The sequence below is a fragment of the Salvelinus fontinalis genome, chromosome 40, assembly GCF_029448725.1.
Source record: "Salvelinus fontinalis isolate EN_2023a chromosome 40, ASM2944872v1, whole genome shotgun sequence".
Taxonomy (NCBI): Eukaryota; Metazoa; Chordata; class Actinopteri; order Salmoniformes; family Salmonidae; genus Salvelinus; species Salvelinus fontinalis.
The window spans coordinates 7,944,520-7,952,319 of NC_074704.1; the positions used below are offsets into that span (position 1 = coordinate 7,944,520).

A 7,800-nucleotide genomic window follows, 5' to 3' on the forward strand; every position below is an offset into this window, starting at 1 on the left:
TGGGTTGTTGTGTTGAGGGTTTGGTAAGTGGAGTCTTGGGCTGTTGTGTTGAGGGTTTGGTAGGTGGTGTCTTGGGTTGTCTTGGGTCCTCAACATTCAGCTGAACACAACACATTCCCCTGGTCCAGACACATTCCCCTTAACACAACACATCCCCCTGGTCCAGTCACATTCCCCTTAACACAACACATCCCCCTGGTCCAGACACATCCCCCTTAACATAACACATCCCCCTGGTCCAGACACATTCCCCTTAACACAACACATCCCCTTGGTCCAGACACATTCCCCTTAACACAACACATCCCCCTGGTCCAGACACATCCCCCTGGTCCAGACACATCCCCCTGGTCTAGACACATTCCCCTTAACACAACACATCCCCCTGGTCCAGACACATCCCCCTGGTCCAGACACATTCCCCTTAACACAACACATCCCCCTGGTCCAGACACATCCCCCTGGTCTAGATACATTCCCCTTAACACAACACATCCCCCTGGTCCAGTCACATTCCCCTTAACACAACACATCCCCCTGGTCCAGTCACATCCCCCTTAACACAACACATCCCCCTGGTCCAGTCACATCCCCCTTAACATAACACATCCCCCTGGTCCAGACACATCCCCCTGGTCCAGACACATCCCCCTGGTCCAGACACAATCCCCTTAACACAACACATCCCCCTGGTCCAGACACAATCCCCTTAACACATCACATCCCCCTGGTCCAGTCACATTCCCCTTAACACAACACATCCCATAAAGTGATACCTCCGCTCAACCGGGCAAGACATGCAAACTCACTGTCACTGAGAGAACAGGAAGTAGTTACTGTGAGTGTATGTATCTTGTGATTGGTTGCCAGTGACTCAAGTGTCTATGGGTAGGCTGCCCGTGGAGTCGATGGGAGGAGCCTAAGAGGAGCAGAGTGGATGATTGACAGTAGAGTAGGTGGGGCTTTGACAGCTCACAGTAGCATAGTCACATGATGAAGTGCCCTGTGTAGTAATGGCAGCGTTGGCCTCATTGGGGCAGCTGCCCTCTTTAGAAATGGTGGCAGTTGCTTCGTTGGGGCTACTGGGAGTCTTGTGGATGTTGACGCTGGCGTAGTGGGGAGAGTCAGAGTAGCTTGTGGGTAAGTTGGCAGTGGCATAGATGGTGGAGGTCGCAGCATCTGAGTATGACTGTAGGGGGCGCTCCATTATCTCCTCATAGTCACCCTCACCATGACAACCCTGGAGAGGAGGAGGAAGCGAGAGGGAGGATTAGAAGGAAGAGAGGGCGGAGAGAGAGAGAGAGAGAGAGAGAGAGAGAGAGAGAGAGAGAGAGAGAGAGAGAGAGAGAGAGAGAGAGAGAGAGATCATGAGAGATCATGAGAGAGAGAGATCATGAGAGATAGAGATCATGAGAGATCATGAGAGATAGAGATCATGAGAGATCATGAGAGATAGAGATCATGAGAGATCATGAGAGATAGAGACAATGAGAGATAGAGACAATGAGAGAGGGGAGTAGAGGAAGAGGGGACAATAGTATGACAAATACAACACACTCAATGACTTCACTCAGTCAAAAAATAATAATTTAAATACAGACACTGACCCCTTCATTGTTTACTGTGTCTGGACTCACTCTGTGTGTTGAAGAGACAGATCCTGTGGAACACAACACACACACATCACTCACCAGAGAGAGAGAAAGAGAGAGAGACAGGAAGAGAGAGAGAGAGAGAGAGAGAGACAGACAGACAGACAGACAGACAGACAGACAGACAGAGCGCTGAGACATTGTAAAAAAGGGTAACTGATAAAAATAATTTATAAGGTTACAGATAATGATGAATTAATTCCACCCGGAAACTTAACCATTAGGGATTAGAGGTTATGTAGCATGGATAAGGAATAAGGAAAGTATTAAACATAAGTGTCACGTTCTGACCTTTATTTCCTTTGTTTTGTCTTTATTTAGCATGGTCAGGGCGTGAGTTGGAGTGGGCAGTCTATGTTTGTATTTCTATGTTTTCCTATTTCTGTGTTTGGCCTGATATGGTTCTCAATCAGAGGCAGGTGTTTTTTTGTTGTCTCAGTCCGGAGGAGTTTCCTCAGTCCAGTGGGGCCCTTTATTAGGGATCCCAGGCCAAGGTCGGCGGCGAGGATCGCCGCTCAAAGGACGCTAAGAAAGCGGACAAAGACAATGGTGGAGTGGGGTCCACGTCCAGCGCCAGAGCCGCCACCGCGGACAGATGCCCACCCAGACCCTCCCCTATAGGTTCAGGTTTTGCGGCCGGAGTCCGCACCTTGGGGAGGGGGGGGGGGGGGTGCTGTCACGTTCTGATCTTTATTCCTTTGTTTTGTCTTTATTTAGTATGGTCAGGGCGTGAGTTGGGGTGGGCAGTCTATGTTGGTATTTCTATGTTTTCCTATTTCTGTGTTTGGCCTGATTAGGTTCTCAATCAGAGGCAGGTGTTTTGTGTTGTCTCTGATTGGGAACCATATTTAGGTAGCCTGTTTTGTGTTGGGTTTTGTGGGTGGTTGTCTTCAGTCTTCGTGTGTCTGCACCCAGAACTGTTTCGTTTTTTTCACATTTGTTGTTATTTTTTTTATTATGAGTGTTCACTTTTATTAAATCAAGATGAACAATTACCACGCTGCGCATTGGTCCTCCGATCCTTCTAATTTCTCCTCCTCAGACGAGGAGGAAGACGAAAGCCGTTACAATAAGTCCAACTAGGTTGAGGGAAAGAGAGGAATGTGTGTGCCTAAGAAAACACCTAGAAACAATTACACTGTGTTTGAACCGACCCGGCTAGAGCTCTGAGAAAGGTATGATAGGACAGGGTGTACCCCTCCAGGTTTCCCTAATCTCGGGGGAATGGAACTGTCGGCTGGGTAGTGATAAACAGTGGTGAGTTCTCTGGAAAAGAAGATAACTCTCCTAATGTTCGTGTGCATGTGTGTGCGTAAGTAAGGAGCATGGTATAAAATGGATGTCTTTAAATATGAACTGGAGAGTGCTCTCGTGAATAAACATTGATTTAACTATTGTAAACTGGGAATTCTGTCTGTTTCATTTGCAAACTCTGGGTTGCAGAACGATTAGATTAATTAAAATTTATGAACATTGACAACAAAATTCCATATTAGGTACTTACTCTAATTTTATAGACCTGTGTGTGTGTTTGTTGTGTGGTGTGTGTGTGTGTGTTTGTTTTGTGGTGTGTGTGTGTGTGTGTGTGTGTGTGTGTGTGTGTGTGTGTGTGTGTGTGTGTGTGTGTGTGTGTGTGTGTGTGTGTGTGTGTGTGTGTGTGTGTGTGTGATGATGATGATGATGGTGATGGTGATGATGGTGATGATGATGGTAATGATGATGATGATGATGATGATGGTGAGATGAAGGTGGCTGGGGCTGGAAGTGCTGTAGTTGTTGTTGCTGTTGTGGTGGTGGTGGTTGGTGCCTCTGAAAACAATGGACAGGTTGGAAAATGTTTTAGCAAGGTGAGGGAGGGAGGGAGGGAGGGAGGGAGGGAGGGAGGGAGGGAGGGAGGGAGGGAGGGAGGGAGGGAGGAAGGAAGGGAGGGAGGGAGGGAGGGAAAGAGAGATGGAGGTGAAGGGAGAGAGAGAGATGCAGGTAGTGTCACGACTTCCACCGAAGGAGGCTCCCCTTCCTGTTCGGGCGGTGCTCGGTGGTTGTCGTCGCCGGCCTACTAGCTGCCACGATAATTTTTTCCTTTTGGTTTGTGTCTGTCTGTTTTGTTTACACGTGTGTCCTATTAGTTAATTTCGGTGGGTTTATTAACCTCCGCTGCCTGCTAATTCTTTGTGCGGGATTATTTTGCTGTTGTTGCTCTGATTCCTGCACCTACCGCTTCTTAGGAGGCACGTACCAGGTAGAGTCATATGGAGAGGGAGAGAGGGAGGGAGGGTAATAGAGAGAAACAGAGAGAAACAGAGAAAGAGAGTGATGTAGAGAGATAGATACAGTGAGGGAGGGAGGGAGGGAGGGAGGGAGGGAGGGAGGGAGGTAGAGAGAAACAGAGAGTGATGTAGAGAGATAGATACAGTGAGGGAGGGAGGGAGGGTAATAGAGAGAAACAGAGAGTGATGTAGAGAGATAGATACAGTGAGGGAGGGAGGGAGGGTAATAGAGAGAAACAGCGAGTGATGTAGAGAGATAGATACAGTGAGGGAGGGAGGGAGGGTAATAGAGAGAAACAGCGAGTGATGTAGAGAGATAGATACAGTGCATGATACATATTGTTGTAACTTTCCTCTCTAGACAGACAGATGTAAAGACAGTTATCTTGTTCCTGTTGTGTTAGTTCTCCTTTATCTAATCAAATTAAATGCTATTTGTCACAGCGCCGCGCCGGGAGGGAGGGAGGGAGGGAGGGAGGGAGGGAGAAACAGAGAAAGAGAGTGATGTAGAGAGATAGATACAGTGAGTGAGGGAGGGAGGGAGGGAGGGAGGGAGGGAGGGAGAAACAGAGAAAGAGAGTGATGTAGAGAGATAGATACAGTGAGGGAGGGAGGGAGGGAGGGAGGGAGGGAGGGAGGGAGGGAGGGAGGGAGAAACAGAGAAAGAGAGTGATGTAGAGAGATAGATACAGTGAGGGAGGGAGGGAGGGAGGGAGGGGTACCGGTACAGAGTCAATGTGCGGGAGCATGGGTGTCGAGGTAATTGTGGTAAGATGTACATGTAGGTGAAGTTACTAAAGGTCACCATCTCTCTCTCTCTCTCTCTCTCTCTCTCTCTCTCTCTCTCTCTCTCTCTCTCTCTCTCTCTCTCTCTCTCTCTCTCTCTCTCTCTCTCTCTCTCTCTCTCTCTCTCTCTCTCTCTCTCTCTCTCTCTGCAGGTTTCATGATGACATTCATACTGAAACTTGGGGTTTTATATCTTGAACACATTACTGCTTAGTGATACTGAGACAGATATAGAAACACACAGTTATTACAGAGGAAGTTAGTGTTCTGGTCCAGTGTCTTTTCACACCACTACAAACACACAGACATTACAGAGGAAGTAACAGTGTTCTGGTCCAGTGTCTTTTCACACCACTACAAACACACAGACACACCCAGCCTCCACTAACACACTGACTGCCTGCTGTCCACCACTGAACAACTACTACTGATAAGATGTTTAGTTCAATGATACATTTCACTTAACTGGTTGTTGACAACTAATAACAGTTAATTACAGTTAATAACAGCATATTTCAGAAGGTTCTAGATGTGATGCTGGTTTAAAAGCACAGCATTTTCATTGTCAGACATAACATACTGTAGTTATAACTAATATATTGATATGATATAATGCTATATATTATTTACATGGTCAGACAGTATATAACATAGTTACTGCAGGTGTACAGCGTGAGGAGCAGAGGAGGCTGGTGAACAGAGATATAGGAGGACTGGCTAATCACAATGGAAGGAATGGATGGATGGAACGGTATCAAACACATTAAACATGTAAATGACATTAAAATGTCATGCAATTGTCATTTCCATTAAACTACTTTTATCAAATAGATATGAGTGTAACTATGAGTGTGTTTATGTTCACATGTTAAAGAGAAAGAAGACGTTTATACTCACTTCTAACAAGCAGCTTCACCTGTGTGATCAGTGTAATGTAACGTTGTTCTGTCCTGCTGGTTTCTACTCCACACCAGTAGGTCCCAGTATCATCTTCAGTCAGGTCCCTGATGGTCACTGTGGAGAATCTCTCTCTTCTGTTGTCAGGCACAGAGAAACGACCAGCTTCTGCAGTTGTCTGGTGAGCAGAGGTCATATTAACACAAGTCTTGAAGTCATTGCTTTCCTTGCAGAAATACTTGGTGCTGAACTCATGGTTGTCTGGATAGTTGCATCTGATGGTAGCTTCTCCTCCCAGATAGGCCGTCTCTGTGACTGACTTCTCACAGCAGTCACCTGTCAATAGGAACACACATCACAATCTTAGTCTAATACTATAGACTGACTTCATTGACTAGTGGTACTGATCATGTGATAACATATGTAGCTAAATTCATTTTATTAAGTTAAAGTAAAGGTCTCTCACCCTCCTTCACATCCAGCTCTACCTCGGTATAACTGTCAGGTATAATAGGTTTGTCCACTCCACACCAGTAGGTCCCTTCATCTTGTCTGGTCAGTTGTCTGATGATCACCTTGAAGTAGTTTCCTCCAGTGACGTCATACAGAGAGAATCTACCAGTGTGGAACCAGGTGTTCTTCAATCCAGTTCTGATTTGATCCTCACAACTCCAACTGTCCTGCCCAACGCAGAAATATTTGTCATGACTTCTGTCTAATGTGGAATAATGACAGTCGATGATGACAGTTCCTCCAGAGTATCCTGTCACTTTGAAGGAGCTCAAACAACCTGTCAATCAGACAACAGAAAATACCTCTTGGTTTAGTGTTTTGTAATACCACTTACAGATAGGACTCCTACACTATCCTCACTTTACACACACACACACACACACACACACACACACACACACACACACACACACACACACACACACACACACACACACACACACACACACACACACACACACACACACACACACACACACACACACACACACACACAGCAGCCTTTATAAGAAATCTAACTGGATGTTATTACATTGTTATAGAGAGTTATAGCAAGCTTATTACCTGTCATGAAGGAGAGGAGGATGACTATCAGCAGGATCCTCATCTTGTTGTGTTCTCTACAGGTTGGTCCAGGTGTCTATAGGTCCTGATATAATGTTGAGTTCTCTCCAGGTTGGTCCAGGTGTCTATAGGTCCTGATATAATGCTGTGTTCTCTCCAGGTTGGTCCAGGTGTCTATAGGTCCTGATATAATGCTGTGTTCTCTCCAGGTTGGTCCAGGTGTCTATAGGTCCTGATATAATGCTGTGTTCTCTCCAGGTTGGTCCAGGTGTCTATAGGTCCTGATATAATGCTGTGTTCTCTCCAGGTTGGTCCAGTTGTTTATAGGTCCTGATATAATGTTGTGTGTCCAAGTCTACAACTCTCTCTGTTCTCTCTCTACTTATAGGAACTTAAATACAAACGTAATGTACTTAATGTACTCTCTCTCTCTCTCTCTCTCTCTCTCACACTCACTCTTTGCACTCTTACAACTATGTACCTCCCTATTTCTGCATATCTCTCTCTCTCAACTAGTATAAACCCCTACAAAGTGTTATTTCTGACAGACACTTCCTCTTCCTCCTAAACCAATCACATCTCTGTTCCTACATCACATAGAAGAGAGAGAGAGGAAGGTTGAAAAAGAGATCAGTGAGAAAAAGAGAGAAAGAGAGAGACAAAATGAGATCTGTGAGACAAAAAGAGTGAGATAGAGGCCTCTATGGATCATAGCACAGAAACACGTTCATACACTCTCATTCAGACTGGATGCTGTCTACAGAGGAGAGAGACAGGGTTATTCTGCCACTGGAGGGCGCTCTCCCTCCCTCCATCTCTCTCTGTCTCCACCTGGAAGGCTCACAAATACCAAACATTAATATTCCAACGCTATACAGCAGATGTTCTGGAAAACAACAGAAACCTGAAAACACCATCCAACCTGGAACTGATTCATGTTCAGCCTGAAGCTATATTTTATTTCCAAAAGCCAAGAAGAAAAATACATTACAAGGGCTGAATGCTAAATTAAGGCTGCCAAGCGTGATACAACTTCAATTAGAACTGACATGTCAAGTGAGAGGTGTCCAAGTCATTTAGTCCAAACAATGGCAGGAGAGTCGAACAGTCTACTCCAACCT

At 45.7% G+C, this 7,800-nt stretch overlaps 1 pseudogene; it reads right to left on the reverse strand.

The window, feature by feature from the left end:
* Positions 1-874: 874 nt before the first annotated feature.
* Positions 875-7,095, reverse strand: LOC129839248 (uncharacterized; annotated as a pseudogene).
* Between the last annotated feature and the right edge of the window lie 705 nt (positions 7,096-7,800).